This window comes from Accipiter gentilis, chromosome 2, assembly GCF_929443795.1.
Source record: "Accipiter gentilis chromosome 2, bAccGen1.1, whole genome shotgun sequence".
In the NCBI taxonomy this organism is placed as follows: Eukaryota; Metazoa; Chordata; class Aves; order Accipitriformes; family Accipitridae; genus Astur; species Astur gentilis.
Window position 1 is genome coordinate 42,593,193 of NC_064881.1, and position 19,599 is coordinate 42,612,791.

Sequence of the window (19,599 nt, forward strand, 5' to 3'; positions counted from 1 at the left end):
GGCGGCGCCCCGCCCCGCACTCCGCTCCGCGCCCCGCCGCTCCGGCCGCCTCAACCGCTGCCGCCCATGGTGGCCCCGCGCCGGCGGCGGGGCGGAGCGGAGCGAGGCGGAGCGGAGGGCGGCCGGCAGAGGCGGCTCCGCGCAGGCGCGGCGCTAGGGCGGTGGCGGGCGCCGGCCCGGCCTCCCTCGCCCCGTCAGGGCGAGGGAGGCCGGGCCGGCGCCCGCCACCGCCTTAGGGCCGGGGCCGACGGCCCTCGCCCCTGAGGGGGAACTCGCCTGGCAGCGGGGGAGGGAAGGGCTGGGGCGCGGCCGGTGTGAGGGGCGTAGATTAGGGCGGCAGTGTGGGGGCTTAGAAGCTGCTCTCCTCCTCACCCCTGGCCCTCGGAGGAGCTCCCTCCCAACCTCTTGGTATTTTATCCGTTTTTAAGGTACCTGTAAGCCCACAGGGCGTCTTCTCAGTAACAAGAGGTGTCCCCGGCCCTCGCCGGCCCCCGGTATTGTACCGGAATAACAGAGACAAGGTTTTGCTTGTCTTTCCTGTTTTTCAGGCCCTTGCCTTGGAGGGTCGTGGCGTTGCGACGTGCAGGTTTTGGTTTAGTATCTTTTAGCTGCGCGGGGCGTTTCTGTTAAAATTGGCAGGCATTGTGTTTTGAGCCACTCAGTATGTTTTGTTTTTTTAAAAAAAAAATACGCTTTTAGGAGGCAGCACACATCTTGAAGGAACAGAATGTGTTTTAAAACCAGATAAGTCTTCTGCTGCACGGTCTGAATGCTTCCCAGGTTACATATGCCATCCTAGGGGTTAATCCAGGTTCTGTTTTTTCAAAACACTGTATTCAGAAAGTATTAGATTTTGTAATTCGCCTGCAAAGATCCTAAATAACCAAAACCACAAGGGACTCACTCGTTATATGCCTAGCTCATCTAATACTAAGGTAAGCAACTTCTGGAGGCCCTCAACATTTATTGCTATATGTCTAGATCTTTTAACACCAAAGGTAGCAGACTTGTGGAGTGGGGATGTCCATCCAGTTGGTTTCTTCAGCGGGGGGGGGGTCTGCTGCCTTCTTGGAGGGAGGCAAGCAGAAAGTTTTAATTTGGCACTGCGTCCTCTGCAGGGAGAAGTTAAAACTTTACGTAAAAAAGCAGCGTTTTCTCTCCAGTCCCACTGCTGCAGAGTTAATGCATGGTATAAAGACAAAGATCTCGTGATAAACAGAAGTGTGTTACCTACAGTATGTGTTCAATATTACAGATATTTACATATAGTACGTGTGCTGTAGAGAGGGTGAAGAAAATGAGTGCAGAAATACAGAAAATAAGTCATAAAGGCCTGGATATATGATAATTTTCACCATTTTAGATAAGAAGTGGAGGTAGATGTGTGCTGGCTACTATTTCCAGTTAAATGCGTTTTGCCATGCAGCCCATATATCCTGCCTGTGAGACGAGAGATTTTTTTACAGTGCTGTAAGTCTTTCTTACAGTGCTTACTCCTGATCCAGAGCCAGTAAGCCTTTGATGGTGCTTACAACTGTACTTACCTTCCCAGTATCTTCTGCTACTCTTCAGGGGCAATGTGGCAGTCAGTAATAGTTTTCACTTCCAGAAAACTGTAACAACAGGAGAGTTCATAAAAGTGTTCAAAGATGCTGTTAAAATTTTCTTACTCAAATAGCTTTTTCAATAAAAATGGGTGCTTCCACACAGAAATGCAGGATGTGCAATGGGAGTGCCAAACACCTGAAGAAATGCCATCAGAAAAATAAGGAAAAAACAAGCTTTCCAGATGCCAAACCTTTAATACTTCAATTTGACACATTTCTGATTGTTTATGTTATATATTAGATGTTATATTCACACAGCTTGATTACACCAGACTACAAAGACAGAGCAAAGAAGGAACACTGGTACCTGGCAAGAAAGGAGACTTCCTATCTTTCCCACCAATGCAGGCCGTGCCAGCCATGCTGTACATCTGTTGCAAAAGGTGACTGCGTTTGGATTACTCTTGGGGTGTTTTGACAGTACTTGAAACTTTGCAAGTGTTTTCAGACACTGAAGGAGAGAGTTTCTTTGTCCAGAGGGGCTGGCAGTCTATCGTGCCAGTCTCTCAAGGATTTCATTATAGGCAGGACCACGTGCCAGTGTGGATCTCTGATGAAATGAATATGAAGTCAATGACAATGAATGGGGGATTTCTAACATAGACTTTAGGTATTTGCTGTATAGGAATATCAGTTGTACAGAGAGGTGCTTGTGTGTCAAGCTAGAGATCAAGGTTTAGCAGACTAAATTCTTCTGTGGGCAGCAGCTGTGGCTTATGCCTTTCTAAGCCTTTAAAACTGCATTGAACAAATTGAATAAAAATGTCTTCAGAGGGACTATTCTGCAATGACAGGAAATAAACTAGATAACCTAATAGGTTTTTTCCATAATTCTTTGTTTGTTGGAACTTTTATTTTGTGAAAAAGCAAAATTGAAGCCATTGGATAAACTGACACTTTAATCAGACAATCTATTTAGCTCGATTCAGCAGGTGGTGTAGAGTAACTTTCATCAGTCCCTGCCACTCCAGCAGAGCTTGTGAACCTGCTGAAATGCATATTTCTCACAATGTTCTGAAAAATGCAGAAGTTTCCTTTTTTTTTCCTGTTTTCTTGCTGATAGGTTAATTTTCTCCCAACGTGATTTATTTTACGAGTGACCAAACTAATAAAGGTTGTTTATACACTAACTGACAGAAGTAGGAGGAAATTGTTTAAAATACTACATGGAAAATTTGATGATGTTCAGCCCTAAAAGCTAGAAAAATGCTTATTTAGAAATCAGCAGAAAAATGCCAGCCATCTTTAACAGAATTTCTGCGAGGCCTTCTAAGGACAAGTCTTTTTATGGAGATTGGCAGGAAATTTTAGGAAGCCCTCATCCTATATAAATATTGGCTGCACATTTAATAATTACATTTTTATGTGGTGAAGCAAGAGAATATTATTCATGAAGGAACTTTCTATTAAGGGAGTAACATGATTTCTCTGGCCAGTGTAAAGGTAAGTATTGTTAGCTAAGGTGAGACCAAGATTTAAGGTTTGGTAAATGTTTGATACCATAAATTGCAACTATGCACAGTTTGTGTTTTACCAGTTAAGTACTGTACTATAGGCAGGTCAAAATTTCTAGGAAACTTGCAGATTGATAGCTTCAGAGAGGCATGGACAAGCTACTTTTCTTCTGCCTCACTTTTCTGAAGAAGATGGGGCTCTTATGGTCCTGCTAGCCTAGCTAGGGTCTGATCCTACAATTACTTGTGTGCTGGCAGATGGAGGAATCTGCAGATAATGCAACACAATGCTCAGAAAAGGAGCCCTGAAATATATCGACCACTTGCTAAAATTTGAAATCCTATCTACAGTCTAAAATACGAATACAAGACAAGATTGGGAGCTTAAAATATCATTACTTACTGAAATAGTGCAAAAATTAATAAGATCTTGTCATTTAGCAATAAAAGGAGAAGTTACAATAATCTTGAGAAGTTGTAGGAAGTCAAGTGCAAACAGAGGATCTTTCTGACCATTACTGTTTCCCCCCTTGTACAGCTTTGTACAATCATATGCATTATTATATTGATAAACACTTGTAAATTATTTCAAGACAATTTTGGGGTCAGGACTCTGTTCTGGCTTTGGCTGGGATAGAGTTACAAGTTCTTCATAGTAGCTTGTATGGGGCTATGTTGAATTTGTGCTGAAAACTGTGTTAGTAACATACTGATGTTTTAGTTATTACTGAGCAGTGCTTACACAGTGTCAAGGCCTTTTCTGGTCCTCATCTTGTTCATGTAAATTATTCCATGTTTTTTTTTACATTCAGGAAGCAGACAGGCACATTGTGTGGTTTAAACAAAGCTGAGGATCTTGGCAGACAATCACTGAAGTAAGCTCCCTCTGGAACACTATGCCTCAAAGTGATAGTATGGTCTTTGGATATATAAACATGGGGTTATCAAGTACAAGATGAGAAGTTACACTTTTTCTGTCATTCAGGGTAAATACTTTTAGAATATTGTATTCAGCTACAGTGTCCTCAGTCTAAGATAAGTTGCACATAGCTCAAAACACTGTTGGGAGAATTATTAAAGGTTTGGAAAAATACTTCTTAGTACAAGTCTCCAGAGATGAATTTCTTCACTTTATTGACTAGAAGTTTGTGTGTTTGACATAAACATAGTCTCTAAGTAACTTGCTTTATAAAACAACATTTTCAGCACACAATGAAATTATACATAACCGTGCCACCCATCAATGTTTATTGATGTATGGCAAGTTTGAAGCTGAAACTAGGCAGAATCAGACTACTGCACAAAATTTTAGCAGTGAAAATAATTAACAACTGGAACAACTTTCTAAAGGTTATTTTTCTAAAACATGGGATCCGCTTTGTATAATAATTAAGTGAAGCCTTATCTTATACAAGCTCTTAGCTGTTTTAACTGAGAAGAGCCAAAAGCAGGTGTTTACTATAATTCCTCTCACATTTCTAATATATGGATGCACAGCATTTCTTCAAATGAGTCCTGGAGTTTTTCACACTAAATACAATGGAAAACTTTGCCCTTTGTCTTCCAATATCTGTGTTCCACTTGTAGAAGGTAAAAGATCAGTACATCCTTTGAGTTAAAAAAAAATATTTTGTTAATAAGTTGGGTAAGGTGAGAAGGCTGAATTGTTCCAGTTAATGAACTGCATTAAAATGTATCAGGGAAAAGGTATGAAAGAAGAGAAATATTCCAAAAGAGCATAGGGAATGCCAGAGGAAAGCAGTATATAGCGCTTACATTTATTGAGCCCACTTAGCTGTTTTCTATTACATGTTTCTCAGGAAAAGGACTAGGTGGTCTAAAATTGTCTTTGGGAATTTCCACTGTACAGAGGTTCTCCCGCATCAGTGTAAAGCTGAGACTATCATCAGGGGCACCTGAACATACTTTCACGTTTGTAACATTCATTTTGGGGTATATAAAAATGCCAGACGTGAACTAGAGTGGCAGACCTGCTGTGAGGACTGAGCAGCTCCAGCTCTGAAGTCAGGTGAACATACAGATGCTGTAAAGCACCTTTGCCCACATCTTCATGTGGCCCCTAACTGCTGAGGTTGTGTATCATGCAAAGGATATTGTACTATTACCTTTCCTCTGAAGCACGGAAAAAAGATAAAGTTCTTGAAGCATTACAAAGCAGCTGGATGAGGACCTTGCAGACATTCACCACTTTGTGGTGTAAAATGGATTAAATGATCCATAGTGACCCCATCTTGATAATTTTTTTCTGTGACTGAAGCAGCTGTTCCTTTATGCTCTACAAAACATTTCTGTCAGCATTAACTGTGTTGCCCCTTGATCCTGTTTACCTCTATTGAACAAAGCCAATTAGTGACAGAAGATAAGACTTAAATACCACTGAAAGGGCAGCCTAAGCAGTTGTTCAGCCTATTTACACACTCAGTGAAAGACATGATGAACAAGAGCTTTGTTACTTCTCACCAGAGGTGTTCAGGGAGTTCTACATCACAGATTTCTCTGTGTTCCTTGTTTTTCCTCTTCATTGGTTGCTTTCTTTCTCTTACTTTCTCACTTTCGACTCTATGAGTCTTCCACCCACATTATCCTGTTAACATACTCAGCCTGGCTGTTCCCAATCTATTACTTTAAAAGGGCCTACAGCAGCTTTTTGTAGGCTTTCACCAGTCCACTGTTGCTTCTTGCTGGTCCCCTCTTTTTCCAGTTTAAAAGTCATTCTTCCCAGCCCTGCTGAAGTCCTCCAGCTCCAACCCTTTCTCCTCTCTCCCAACGAGAACTAAGCTCATCCTTAAGCAACCTGTCTTCCACTCTAGCATGCAAATTGTATGCTCAGTCCTACCCTCCTTCTCTTGAACATATGTATGTTTTAGATTTAAGCCTCTGGAGAGTCTTCATGTAGGTCTGAAGTTTGTACCTTATACATAAGTCCACAACCATGCAGTATCCAAATGCCTTCCCCAGGATATCAGTGGTGCTCAGTCCCTCTTTAGGTAACACTTATTTTCAGGATAATAATACTAACTCTTTTGCTTGACAGGAGTGAAGACAGACAGGTTCCTTTAAGCCATGCCACAAGCTCCCGTATGTTATGGCTATCCTCATTTTCTGGAAGCTTGACAGTCTTCTAAACCAGCAAATGAACTCTTTTCTCAGCAGGGTCATGTGCGTATGTCCCCTCAAATTAAAGAAACAAATCAATAATCAGAATAGATTAGAATCCACATTTAGAACTTTCTTATGAATAGTTGTGCAGATTTAACTGCTGGATTAATTCATTAGGAGAGTGGCAATGAATTTTTAATTACTATCTATTTAAATTTCAGAATACTTGCACTGTTCCAGTGAGATCTTAAAAAGTTCTAGTGCATACAAGATGCTTCATTTATTTAATTGTTTATAGAGGATATATAAATCTATTTAAAATAAAGAGATGTATGATAACAGGTAAAAGGGAAAGGGAGCAGAAAAAGGTGGTGCGTAAGATCCTGATGATAGTTTACAGTAATATTTCATTCATCAATGGAAAGAAAAGGCTACAGGCAATTCGTAAGAACTACAGAGATATAGTCATCTCCCAAGTGTGCAAGTGACTGTCAAATGCTAAATCCACCATCATACCAAATAGTGGGTTTAACCTATTTTTATATAATGGTGGTTTTGTTTTTAATTAAATTTAAATTTAAAGGTAAAGTCTTGATTCCTCTTTCCCTTACCAGTAAGAACATAAATTAGCTTCCTAAGAATGAGTTACAAGGTGGAGAGCTTTTACAGTAAACTGGCCGCTCACAGAAAGTAATTTGAATATGCATGTTACGCTTGCATGAGTGTCTCCTGGGCAGATAAAATAATGATGAGTAACTCCAGCCGACTGTTTTTAGTATTGTATTCAACCGACTATCAAATTGGACTATGAGAGGAGGCAACTAGAGATTGTTTGTAAAGAGAAACTCCTTCACCTCCAGAAAACCAGATGCAAATGCAAAATAAATAAGTAACAACCAAAAGTCACTGCTTTGCAATGGCTGGACCAGTATCACAGCCTGAGCTTATTCCTGAGCAACATCATTTTGTATTGAAATGGAAACAATCTTAATTGTCAGAAGCAGCTGTATGGATATAGAGGCAGAGACTGATGCACTATTTCGCTGTTCCTTAGGGTTCACTGTTGGCAATCCCTCAGAGTGTGCTTGCTGTACCCGTTGTGTAAATGAAGCAGTATTACCAGGAGCAAGGCACTTGCCTCGACACTAAATTCAGAATGGCCCAATGAAGCTGATATCCAGCGGTTACAGGAGAGGTATGACTATTGTGCTTATTTTATAATACTAGCATGTATTCTGCAAAAGTTAGTATCTGTTATGTTTTAGTATTTTAGGTGATACTTATAATAATTATAAATATATTTTCTAAATAAACGAAAGAATCTGGTTTCCTTCCCCAAATCTGGATACACCAGCCATATCCAGGAGACCTGGACAAGCAGCCAACAGATGGAATTCTCCTCCTAATCTCACAGGTAGGGGCAGAAAACTGGCAATATTCATTTTAGCAAGGTATGAGGTTTTGGGCAGTATATCTTGGCTCCATTCCCTGTGTTCTCTCAAGGTCCACCCTCGTCCTTTTTTTCCTTGTGCTGTTGCTGAGAGTGCTGCTATAAAACAAGATGCAGGGTATGAAATCTGTCCTCTGCAAGCTCTTTAAGAAAATGCTCTGAGCTAAAGAAGAGTCAGAACAAGGCAAGACAGCAGAATGGTTATCAAAATTAAATGTGAAAAAGGAGAGTGAACATTATGAGTCAGGACTGAAGCCAAACTTTAGCCACAAGCCATTTTATACGGAGAGCCGGTTATTCCATACCTCCCTGTTGTGGGGTTTCTTATATTCATGCAAAGGTCAGATACCAGTCACTGTCAAAGATGAGATTTGTGAACTAGGCTGCATGAACAGTGTCAAAACCAATGCTGCTGGTCTCTCTTGCATCCTAAGGTATTTGTTTGGAAGATGTTAGAGTGGATACATAAGCAAATAGTCCTGTGTAATAAAGGAGAATGCTTGCTGCCAGTTGTCTGTATCCCACTCGTGAAATCCAAGGATCTACCTTGTTTTTAAACTGCTTATATTTCTTTTGAAATTTTCAGTACCTTGATAACCTGTGGAAGAATGTAGTGCTGAATAAAGTGACTCATGTTCTCTTAGACAAGAGAATTGCCAGTGTTGAGGATGGCCGAATTGTTCATTGCTTTGAATTTTTTTAAAGAAAAAAGAAAAAAGATCAGCCTTGAGTCTATTACCATGCAATAGGCCATTATTGTACTCTTCTTTTCTCTTTTGCTCTCGGTCTACAGCAAAGATGCTTTGAATTAATTTCTTTTCAAATATGGGTTTAATAAATATATAGAATATGCATGTGGGCATAAAAGGTGCTACAACATCTGAAAACATGTTTATTGATTTATTGACCTGTTTTCCTCAGGTACTTTAATACCACACAGGAATTCTTTTCAAGGAAGATTTTTCTGTTAAAGGAAATAACAGATGGGGAGGGAATAAATTGCCTTTATGGAGATTTATGTGTAACATAGATATTTGTATTTGGTGAACAAACAGAGGGTTTGAGCCAAACTTTTGGGCGTCTGAAAGTAAATAGGCTCAGTGGAGCTATGACACTTGTATCACCCAATGTAATACTCCATAACCATTCAGTTTATAGTGTTGCTTTGACAGGAAAATGAACTGCAAGTTTATATTTCTGTTTGTTTGTTTTATTTCACTGTCTTTTTATATGCTTGCACAACTACAAGAGAAAGTTTTTATGTTACAAAAACTTTGCCCCCAACAAACAGTGCTCCTCAGCATTTAAGACTGCTTACCCGTAGCAAGGACAGCCAGAGTCTGTCCTGCCTGATTTCTTTACAACTATGTAATCCAAGAAGCTATCAATTTTGTTTTATCACTGCGCTTCAGTATTGCCCAGACCTCAATGATCTCTGCCAGGCATGCTAAGTCATCTGTTTCTTGCATTTCAGCTTTGTACTGCCTCTTGGAAGTTCACCTCTTACTCCCTGAAGCCTACATGATCTGGATCAGCAACATAAACTTGTACAGTTCTGACTCTGTGTTACTCTTGTATATTTTCTATCAGTCTCCTTAGTCTGGCTGATAGGTAGTTTCCCTCCTGGGCTTTACTGCCTGATCTTCAGATTTCCATGGACTATAAAGAGAGACTAGAGCAACCAGTTCAGATTTAGACATCTAACTTTTTAGATATCTATGGTGGCATCTACAGTGTAGGTGTCTGTGGTGTAGGTGTCTGGGCTCCCAATATAGACAGGAAGGGATGCAGACACCTCCAGAGGACAATTCACTTGACTTACCTTAGAGGCCTGTCTGATGATGAGCTTAACCACCGTCCACTCATGCCTGGTTATCAGCATAGACTGTAAAGGGAACTGGGAGTGACTATGACTTTAAATGCTTAACTTCCAGATACATAAGCTTCAGCAGATAAGTCTTACTCAAAACCGTGTTTAAAGCACGGATACACTACCGTGTCCTCAGATGCTTCTTTACTTTTACTTACTCTGCTTTTTCTACTGCAATCCCTGGGTAGTATTTTAAACCTGGTCAGCAGAGTGCTTGCTCTCCAGCAGGAAATAAACCCACAGGACGCAGGCGTAGTGCATGGGATTTCAGCTGGTCTACCAATCTGTGCAGAACAAGGGATCCTGCATCTTGTACTGGGCACATGGCAGAATCCTACAATCCAGACTAACTTAATCCATATTTATCCCATTCTTTTACACTCTTCACTCTTGAATTAATCCAGAATATAAACTTGTCTTGTCAGTACAAATTATTATCTGAAGAATAACTGATCTTTTTCTCAAAACTATGTATCTTGGCCAGAAAAAAAGTATTAATAGGCCTTTGTGCATGAACTACAACTGAGGGAGAAACAACTACTTTTCTAGAAGTTGCTAGTCATGATGCACCATAGGAACTATTTGTTGATACTAAGCATTGTTGTTTTCTGCTGTATTGCCACTAGCAAATGTGATTTTTAAGTGGTTTACAAAATTATGCCTGTGGGGGGTTTGAAAGCACATTGTGCTTGACAAAAATAGGTGGTAATGCAGACACAATGTTAAGGACCCAAGGCAAATGTTCATCTGTAGACATATTAGGGATATGGCGTTCTCCAGAGAAGCAGCTTCCAAACTAGAGATTGCAATGCCACTTAGAAATACAAGTGGAATCATGAGCAGAAGTTTTGCTCTTGGTGTGGCTACAAGCAAAGTAAATGATCAGTAACATAGCAGTGATAATACCAGTCATCGCAACACAATTTTTCCAGATTTCCATCTCTCCCCTATGCAAGCTAATTATGTGATTATGTAAGGAGAAAGAACCAACTCTTCAGTATTGCCTTTGGTTTTCCACAGCACAGAAAGGTACAGTTGTTTCTTCCATGGCTGGGTAATTTCATTCCCAAAGTGTGGCTGGCCAAAGAGATCTATAAACACATATACAGGATTTTGGGGGTAGAATACAAGAAGAGCAGTTTGTTAACACATCTATAAACTGGTAATAGCTTCAGAGAATTAGTATCAAAATAATTGTATAGTTTTTTATTCTGATACAGCCTCTGTCAGCCATTTCCCACTTACCTACAGCTCTTGCTTAGATTCTGAATATGGAAGATACTGGACATTTTAAAATGAGCCTACAGCCTGCACCTAGATCAGAGGTTTACTTAAAAGTTGTACTGCTTCCTCTTTATAAAACACTTTTTAGGTTATGTTCTTTTTTTTATTATTCTTTGTGAGTTTGGGGCTTGTAAAGTACATTCTGTTAATGTTTTCAAGGTTTTTATCATAATCACAATGACTAGAAACTTACGTAAAAAGACCAAAAAAAGAGACTGTCATGTAAACTTTAGACTTGAGCTCTCAAAACCCCCACTCTATTGTATCGTAAGAGTCATTAAAACTACTAGTGATTGCCCAGGCTGGAGTATTACTATATGGTGGAGAGAGCTTGCAACTGCTTGCATACAACTTTTAGGTTTGCTTAGTGTTACGATCCTTATCAACTTCAAATGACATTAGGGTGATCCTCAGCACATCTGAAGATCAGATAGCAACCGAGACACCAGAAATTCAGGTGCATGTGTACGCCAGTTTGAAGCTCAGAGGTGCTTACAGAGTAACCTGGTAGCACATGTGTCAATTTTGACTTTACAACTCTATTTGTAAACATTGTTTATAATCAAATGAGTAAATTAAGGTTTCTAGAAGTGTTTTGAACAAACTGTGCCAAATTTCCAAACTGTCTTAATAATTAAACTTTCCATCTTAATGGATTTCTGAGTGCATTTCATATTAAATACAGATCTAAGACTTAAAGACTGAAATTAACCTTTTACCACACATACTGCTAGTGTTTGGCAAAAAACAAGATCAAAGGCTTAATTTTTTTATTATGATAAGGCCCCTTTAAACCACCTGTACAATTCAGGGGAACAAAGTCTACACCCTTTAAAAGCCCTATTACTCTGCTATTGTGCAATAAAAGCATCTTATTTTAAAAGAAAATATAAGGACCAAGAATCTAATTAAGAAAAAAACAAATCTTCATGAGTTCTTAAGAGAGCTCTATACAATTGTAACACAATCAGCCAGGATCATCTCGAAATTTGCATTTCTTGTATAGAATATGAAATTATGTGTAAAATATGTTACAGAACGTGTTTTGAATTCTACTTGTGTATACATTTTACCTCTGGGTGTGTTCTCTCTTGTTTTGGAAGATCTGACTGAAACTTCTTTTTTTTCCATCGCATTCTCAGCAAATCATCAGGAAGGGAATTGCTCAATAGCAGATTAACAGTCAAGGAAAAAATACAGCCTGTGTAGGATTACTTTATATCATAAAATGAAAGAAAAAAGCTTGGCTCAATATGTAGAAAGATCATCTATAAGGATCCAATTACACAGAAATATAGAACTAATACCAAATAGGTATAATTCTGTGGGTAGGCATATGGGAGAACATACATATTCATGAGAATGTAATATATAATCATCTGTAAGGATTAAATTATAAGCACTATTTTTTTTTATTTGTCTTACTGGTCCAAAATATCCACAGAAGTATGACTGCTGCAGCACTGCAAATGTTGTGAGGGAGTAAGGCCCCAACTCGGAGAGCTTTGTGCCAGAGAAGTCTGGCATTGACTATCCTGTCAATAGCCTTGATACTGAAACCATTATGAAATGCCAGTGATAAGAATACACAGCAACCAAGGACTCACAGGTAAATCTTCCTCTTGCCATTCTGATAACACATTGATATAGCACTTTATACTTCTAAAGAGGTAGACAAACATCAGTGAATTAATTCTCACTAGAAGGAGGTGCTTTCACTTTATTTTACAAGCAGTGAAAACACTTAATAGTCAATCACCGATTTAAGACCTACCCAGTCTCATGCACTGCATGTGAGATTTACTCATTTGATTCCCTTTTCATCATCCTCTGCTGTGGCACTTCTAGGTCAGGTGCTTGCTGTACAGCCACATAGACTCTCTCCTGCTTTTTGATCCCACAGGCTAGGTGCTGGGATCTGTTTGCCAGCTGCATCTTAGATCTCTTTGCCAGCTGCAGCTTCTGTGTAGGGACAGGTGGGCTGCTCTGCTCTGCAGCTGTGGATCATTACACAGCAGTGCCTGATGCCAATGGAGCCCTTCCAGAAGCCAAAGCCCTCGGCTGTAGATTTTCACCATGATTAAGGGTGCAGGCTTACCTTGTGTGGGCCTACGGCCCAAACTGGGACCCACTGGACAGATGGACAGCCCTGCCATGGGCGTGCAAAGTCATGTGGCCCATTATGTGATCAAACATAGGGGACTCCCATACAGGATTGGAAGAAATGTTAGACTACTTGGAAAATCTACCATAATATGAAAAATTCAAGCCAGGTTTGAAAGTATTTCAGCTAATCCTGCTTTTAAAGCCATTGAAGTCCCACGTTAGGTCATGTTCCAAGCAGCCTGAATTGGCTTTAAAGCCTTCTAAAAATGGCTTTTAAAAAATTCTGTAGAAAAAGTCCAAGGCACCTAAAGCTTTGTCTACACAATAGCTCCAACCGAGTTTAAAATGAAGAAAGCATATCTGCAGTGTGCCATAGGTTTTTGAAAACTGATAGTAGCAATTACATCTGCCCTGAAGCCTCAGCTTTGCCTTAGTCCTATACAGAGTCCGCTAGAGGCCACCACCTCTCCGTAGTAACAAATAGAGATGTTAAGAACAAATGTACCGTATCATGTTTTGGGTAGATTTCAAAATATTCCCATTTATTTAAGTGTGCTTGAAACTATGTATCAATATAAACTATTTAGGTTAGTGATGAATATTGATACACTATGCATATCTCCTTTTATCTATTTATATATTTACCCATTACAATACTTCCTAAGACAATGATCAAGTAACATGAAGTCTTTTCTACCATCCTTAGAGAGGGCTAGATTTGTTCCAGCCATGCAGAATTTCTCTATGCACACTAATTAGCAATGTGAACTCTACCTCTTTGCTGAAATAGCCCCTCTCAGCTGGTTACTCAGAATTCTGTAGCAAATTTAGATCTAAAGCCCATCTCCAGGCAGCTATCCAACTAAACACAGTAGGGCTTTCCTCAAAACAGTGGCAAGGTTAAAGCACAGCTCCTTCCGGAGGCGATTAAGGGTAGCTCTCGCAAGCAGAGCCTAGCAAGAAAAAGCAGAGCTTTGGAAGAAAGGGTGACAGAGGGGAATGCATTTTAATAATTTCATTCATTTTTAGGCTTGTTATGGTTTCCATCGTGGAATATACAAAATCAATCCCATACGAGCTTGGGACAGATACAGGCAAAAGAGGAACAGCTTCTGTAAGTGTTCTTCAATATGGGAAGATCATGATTTTAAAAATTGTCAGCCCTCTCCATAGAAAATACTTATTTACAAACAATAAAAAGCGTACAGCATGCCACACAGTAACACACACAGCCAGGCCTTTTGCTGAAAGTTTGGAAACTCCCCTCTTCTTCTTTTCCCCATTTACTTTAAAAAGCTCTTCTTCATCTGACATTTGTTATGCCTATGATAACAATGAGGGAGATTTTCAAGAGAAAGAATATGTGCTGTTCACTCTTAATAGAGAACTTCCACTGGGTTATTTTTGTATAGTCATGTGATGGTGATTTGTAGACCACAAAGCTCTGAAGATCATTTTCTCCACAGATGTTGGAGAAATCTACATTATTTTACAGGGAGCAAATGCTTCTGCGTACTGATATTGGCATTTCATTACAGCTAAAGAATCACAAGCTCAGATACAATGAACTGTAAAATTTCATTTCCAAACTGGCTGGTCTCTGTGTTCCTCTTTAATTTAAAATTAAAGCTACATTTGACCACTAAAACTCCTAGCTCTTCAGGCAATCATTCAAAGTAACAAACTTGAAAGTTTGCATTACTTGATAGACTTGCAAAAATAAAAGTAATTTAAATGAAAAGTCAGTTACATTAATTTAAAAACTTGTTTCTAGATCCCAAGAGAATAATCATACCAAATTAGGCTATACCAGTTAGATCCTTGATTATCTTATCCAGTGTCTGATTGTCATCAGTGAGAAAGATATTAGGCAACAATGTGAAAAATATAAATGTCATCTTAACCATGTGCCATTAATGGTTTCCTCATCTCCTGAAACATAAAAGTTCATATCCATTTTCGATATTCATATCCATGTCCAAATCCTCATACACATAAATATTTAGCTCTTTTCAGCTGAGCTGTTTCATTCAGTGTCATCCAGCAGCAAAACCTAAAGTATGTGTAAATGATAGGGAGACTCTTTTTTTCGGAGCCTCTGAAGTCCATGAATTAAGACAATTTTCTCTCCTTGACATATAATAAGATTCTTTCCCTGGCTTTATGCAACTGCATAGACGCAGTGCAGTAGTGACTGAACTCAACATCTTTCTTAACATACCTGTTCCCTCACTTCTTTTATCTGTGACTAATGGTGTCACTGTTCTTCCTGCCACCCACACTTTCTAAACTGGGTGTCATTTGTTTATTCCTTTTTTGGAGCACTTCCTTTTCACCATCATCTTCATTAATATAAAATTTCTCATTCTCATCTTCACAGCCCTGCAGGATGCCCCATTGGCTTCCTTTTCTCCTTCTTCCTACATTCACTAATTGTCCCAATTCTTTTGTCTTTTCATTCTCATAATTCAAGTCTCAGAAGGAACTCCACCAGAACACCAGGGCCTTTCTCTGATGACCCACTCCACTCACACTTCTGGTCTGCAGTATCAAGAGAAACAGCTGGATTTAGAAATATCTTTTGGCTTGCATGCATCATCAGCCAGACACATGTGCGGGCAATAATATATAAATTGATGGTTTATGTGGCTACAAATATTTTAGGAACAGCAAATCACCCTTCAATTATTTTGATGTTGTGCTTGACATTTCATGTTATTTTTGCTAGTTGTGGAGGAGGGAAGATGGTGAGGGGGAGTGAAACCTACTGTCAATATTTTTCCTGTGAAGGTTCGTGGCATCTTTACCATTAACTGTCTTCAAACACTCCTAATTTTGAGATAAGCACTTTACTGTGCATAGTGGGCTGAAAGGAATACTGTATCTTTATCCAGATTTCATTAATTATTATGAAACTCAGAAGCTTATTTTTTGTACTGTGTGGTGGTTTCAAACTTGCTGTTCTCTAAATTTCCTTGCCCTGGAATATATTCTAATGTTGGAATGTCACTGCCAAATTTTTTTGTGGACTCTCATCAGAATCAGAAAGATCCCGTTAAAATGCAGTTGTTGAGACTTAGTTTCTGATGCTATGGAAGGATTCATTAGCACCTCAGCTGAATTCCAACCCAGAAGAGGAATTTTGGTTATGTGTGAAAATGAGACTCTTAAGTTTTACCTTAGTTCCTATTTGTTTTTAAGACACCCCTGTGGGGAAAGAAGAAAGCAGTTTTCTCAGCTTTTGCTGTGGACATTCAGTTTTACAGATTCTAAATTGATGGAATGTGTTCCTGCTTGTTTACTGACAGAAATATCCCATACTAAATTAGCTCATTCCAAATCTCTTCTTCTATTATCTGCCATGAAGCTCCAGTGCCCAAGTCAATGATACCGTATTAGCAGCTGAAATGGTTTAAAAGCAATCTGAAAATGTGGGATTTTATATGAATTTATACTTTCTTTCTACTTAAAGTGGTTTTCTAATTACTTCTGGGAAAGCAACAGAGGAACTTGAATGTGTTACATTAGAGAGGATAATATCTGTGGCACAGGTGATGCTCCCAGGTGATACTCTGCAATAACTTTATCCACAGTAAGTTAAGGTTAGCCACGTGTTACAGTGGAGAAAGACCAACCTACTCCATTCAGTCATCTCAGGAGGCTGAGGCTGTTGCATACAATTACTTCTGGTCTGATCCTGGGTGGGCAGCAGAGAAAGAGGAGCAAGGAGGATTACAGCCTAAGGTCTTTCAGACCCCAGTCCAAGCCTGCAGTAGCTGAGACAAAAAAGAGGCTGGGCAAGGACTAAAAAGATGCAGAAGTTTATGTGGGGTACACCCAAAGGTGACCAGTGCAGACAGGTCACTCCACTCTTCAGAAGCCATCTAAGAGGCCAGTGTTGACATGGCTAATGACGCACCTCTCAGATGTGTTTCTATCCCCAGCCTGCAAAGCCCAAACAGTCAGTGCAGCTGCAGAGCACAGTGCCTATACCTGCATCCATTAGCAGCTGGAGACATCAGCTTGCAGCCTCAGAGCCCAGCCGCTTGGGAGCCACTGTGTATGTTCCTCTGCCTTCGTTTTATTTTAGAAGCGAGTAAAGCCTCAGTAGGAGTTTGGTTTTCTCTCATGTCAACAACCAAAAGCCATCACAGTTTTTGCAACACCTGATGAGTTAACAAAGATGGTGGGCGAGGGGCATTACTCAGATCTGCGCCCAGCCATTACGCTGGCGTGGAGAAGGGGAGGAGGGCTCCGAAGGCTCACACCCATCAAGTGACATGGAACCACACTACACCAGGGAGTATCAAAATTGCAGCTGCAACCCTCTCATCCTCCCCCAGGAGAACCACCTTGCCAGGAAATCCATGCCAGCCTGGAACTGACTCCAGCAGACAAAACAAGTGGTAGGAATAGAAGGAGACATTAACACAAAAACCTGCCTCAGTGAATTAAGTTGCAAAATTCTCATTACTTCAGGGGACCAAGATGTTATACCTTGCACTCCGCTGTGGGACTGTGTCTTCTTAAAATGATTAGGAGAGGCTCGCCAATCGCTTTCAATAGCCCATTATGAGATAAATGAATCCTAAAAAACCTCCTGGCTCCCACCTCTTGCTGTAACTGCTTGCTTAAGCTAATCTTCCTGCTTCACTAAGTGAAGATTAAAAAGGATGGTAAAAAGCAGCTAATAGCTAAGGAAGGAGGTTTTCTTTCTCTTCCTGGTTACAGTTCAGCTTATTTTATTACCTTATTTATCATCTCTAATGATGTCTAAGCACACATGGAAGTGGGGAGCATTTAGGAAACAGCAAATTGGTCCTTGCTCCAACCGCCTCTCTGTGTACATGGCAGCAGAGGTGATAGTGTGTCCCAGAATGGGAACTTAATGGACTTATCTGGTGGAATATTACTTTTCAGGGACAAAGAAGTGAGAACAAGAGGTTTCATATAGCTAATTGCTTAAATAATGTGAAAACTAGGTGAGTTTGAAAACGGCCTGAATGAGAAATTGTGCAGAGGCAAGGAGAGTATATGACTCGCTTTCCTTGTCTAACATAATAGTAAAAAGCTGTCAGGTATTTGGTGCTAGAAAGTAACAGTTAGTGTATTAAACTTTGTAGTAGTGGTTGGTTAGAGGCAAAACCAACTCGTGTAACACAACATTTACTTTTGTATTCTGAATTCTTGGACACAAAGTGTTTGACTAAAAAGAGAAGAAATTCATACTTATTATGTGCAGATACTCACTGTACTTATCGTAGAAAGCAGACATCTTTCTGGGAAAAGAAGGGTGAAATACCTCTCCACATAAATCACTGGGAATTCTTCTGTCAACTTCAATGAAGCAATCCAAAGACATTAAGAGATGAAGAAAATTAGCATAATCAGCTCATTTTGTTTAATCCCCCTAGTCCAACCCAGGAACATTCTCTGTGTGTTACTGGTTAACACTTTTATCCTGGCCAGGTTTATATGACCTGTAATTTCCCTGTTGTTAACTGTCAGATAGCTCACAATGTGCATCTTGGATTTTATAGAAAGATGCACTGCGCACAATGTATTTTAAATGTATAGTTACATTAAGTATAATGGAGAAAGGAGAGTGCGGAGAAATATAGGAGCTACAAAAGAAAATGCTTTCAAATCTGATTATTTTATACAGGTATGTGTATACAGGTATAATACGCATATATTTTTTATTACTTCCTTTAAAAAAGCTGCTAAGATTTGATAGTGACTGGAGTGATGACCAGGATGGAGATCAGTGATGGATGACAGACTGAAGAACACAACTGGAGGAGGGCTTGTAGTAGGAGATATATCAGAAAACTAAGGAATCTGTTGAAAAAGGTGATGTTTCCAAAAGACAGCATGAGTACTGAAGGCTCAGAACTACCACAGGTAAGAAAATCAGCTTCTCTTAAGTATTTATGTCTCACTTAAGTAATTCTTGGCACCTATCACTATAATGTTTATGTCAGAGACATAAAGTCCTATTGGACTTAATTTCAAATAAAAGAGCTGCAAATCCTATCCCTCAGTTCATTCAGTTTCCACTGACTAAGGTGAAATCACCGACAGGTAGCTTCCATCTGAAATGAACCGAGTATGTACTGTTTGCAGACCATGCAGTGCATGCCACAGTATTACTAGAACAGAAATTTGATACAAATTACTTTTATTAATGAAATGCTTACTGTTACAGTACAAGAAAGCAAGTTAAATGGCAGTTGTTCTTGTCATTTTCTCTTGAGAGCTGAAGAAAAACATTTAGATCTAGATAACTCTCCTTGATTTTGTGTCATTAAACACAAATAATGTAAATTCTGTAGAAACTTTCCCCATTTGTCATGGACTCAGCTGGTTTTCTTAATTCCTCTGAGCTCAACAATATGACAACAGCTGATAATTTGGCTTTACGGCCAAATGTTATTCCATTATATAAAATCTGGATGTTATTCCAATACACAAAATCTGAAAGAGGAAAATGTAAAAACAGTGTATTATGCCAGTTGCTGAGACAAAAATCTTTACAGAAATGGAATATTGATTAAATTTGGCAACATAACTTGGGTGGGAACAGGAATGGGTGGTTCAAAATGGCTCTAAGAACGCTGAACAAATATGAAACAATACCAAAGCTATAGGTGGTCCCTGTATAACAGACTTTGGGCAATGGCTACAATTACTTTGTATTTTCTAGAG

At 39.5% G+C, this 19,599-nt stretch overlaps 1 protein-coding gene and 1 long non-coding RNA gene across 4 annotated transcripts in view; both read left to right on the top strand.

Annotated features, from left to right (window-relative positions):
- The first annotated feature begins 216 nt into the window (after window positions 1–216).
- LOC126049888 (uncharacterized) lies at window positions 217–10,780 on the top strand. Of its 3 annotated transcripts, XR_007509331.1 has the most exons (7): window positions 217–935; window positions 1,866–1,990; window positions 3,874–3,936; window positions 6,117–6,241; window positions 7,236–7,376; window positions 9,106–9,178; window positions 9,727–10,780. It is a non-coding gene; the product is annotated as an uncharacterized LOC126049888 (long non-coding RNA). The 3 variants fall into 3 exon arrangements; XR_007509330.1 differs by having other exon boundaries at window positions 9,106–10,780; XR_007509333.1 differs by lacking the exon at window positions 6,117–6,241 and having other exon boundaries at window positions 9,106–10,780.
- Window positions 10,781–12,240: 1,460 nt separating this feature from the next.
- Window positions 12,241–19,599, top strand: part of RNF139 (ring finger protein 139) — a 28,265-nt gene continuing 20,906 nt past the window's right edge. The window contains exons 1-2 of the mRNA XM_049826845.1: window positions 12,241–12,394; window positions 18,612–18,795. The gene's annotated coding sequence lies outside the window, so the exon portion shown is untranslated. The remainder of the gene's footprint in view (window positions 12,395–18,611; window positions 18,796–19,599) is intronic.